The 1264-nt window shown below is 43.6% G+C and overlaps 1 pseudogene; it reads left to right on the forward strand.

Annotated features, from left to right (window-relative positions):
• The first annotated feature begins 315 nt into the window (after positions 1–315).
• On the forward strand, positions 316–716 carry LOC117363339 (annotated as a pseudogene).
• The last annotated feature ends 548 nt before the right edge of the window (positions 717–1264 follow it).

The following is a 1264-nucleotide window of genomic DNA, read 5'->3' on the forward strand; positions in this document are numbered from 1 at the left end:
GGTCAGCTTCCCTCTCTTCCATACCCTCGCTGCCCTCTTGCCCACTGCCCACAAGCGAACTGAACCCAAGCGGCAGGGCTCTTAACACTGCGCGCGCTGTATTCCCTTCTCCTCCGAAACAGGAAGTTATGTCATTCCTGTTAGAGCCCCCCAGCCTGGGTTCAGTTCGCTCTAACACTGCACATGCCAGCTTCCTTTCTTGTTACGTCATGACGCGGGTGGGGGGAGGTTAAGGCATCACGGGGGAGGAAGGACCCGGACCCCATGGATGGCAGCCGGCTGCATCTAAAGGAGAAGCAGATTTTATGTTTAACTATGGCCAAAAACATTCTGGGAGATGCGGGTCTGCACTTTGATGAGTTGAACAAATTGTGGATTTTGAATCCAGATGTTGCATAGCAAACAACAGAACTCAAAGAAGAATGCAGGGAGTTTGTGGATAAAATAGGGCAGTTTAAAAAAAAAAAAATAGTCGGGGGCTTAATTGACCTTGTTGATCAACTAGCAAAACAAGCTGAAAACAAGAAAATGAAGGCGTTTGGTGCTAGAAATTTGCTCAGATCAATAGCAAAGAGAAGCATAACAGCAATAGCTGCATGCATTAATAGCAGAGAAAAAAAATGCAGCTGGAAAGGTATCGAATTCAGTACGAAGCCCTATCTAAAGTGGAAGTGGAGCAAAATGAATTTATTGACCAATGTATTCTTCAGAAGTAATGCACTCAAAAGACTAAGGAAAAAAAATATTTATTTTCAAGGCAGTGATATGGAAAACTTGCATCATTTCAACAAACCAGTGAATTTTTTTATGTGATGAATAAATATTTTTTACATTGAGTGAAACAAAAGTGCAAAATGAAGGGAATAGAACATTTCAAATTGCTTGAAACCTCTGTAAACTCAGCTGCAGAAATAAATAAGATGATTAAAAAGAAAGAAAGGAAATGGGTAAATAAATGGGGATGGGGCAGGGGGCCCAGTGGACTTGTGTGCCTAGGGGCCCTCGGTGAATTAATCCTGCCCTGTGCATGCATTAGACCCAAGGCCATGGGAATCGCAAGGGGGCATGGCCTGGTGGTGATTTGGGTAGGACAAAGGCTTCACAAGATCACAAATGTTTAGTTCCTATTTCAGAAAAGGACTAAATGTCCATGTCCCAAATCCACATTAAGAGTTACACCTGCTCTCAAGCACGGTTAGGATTTAGCAAACAGCTGCTATTGAGCAGTACTCCACTGGAGGGATTAGGAGAAGGTTGCCCCCTT

Source organism: Geotrypetes seraphini, chromosome 7 (genome assembly GCF_902459505.1).
Source record: "Geotrypetes seraphini chromosome 7, aGeoSer1.1, whole genome shotgun sequence".
NCBI lineage: Eukaryota > Metazoa > Chordata > Amphibia > Gymnophiona > Dermophiidae > Geotrypetes > Geotrypetes seraphini.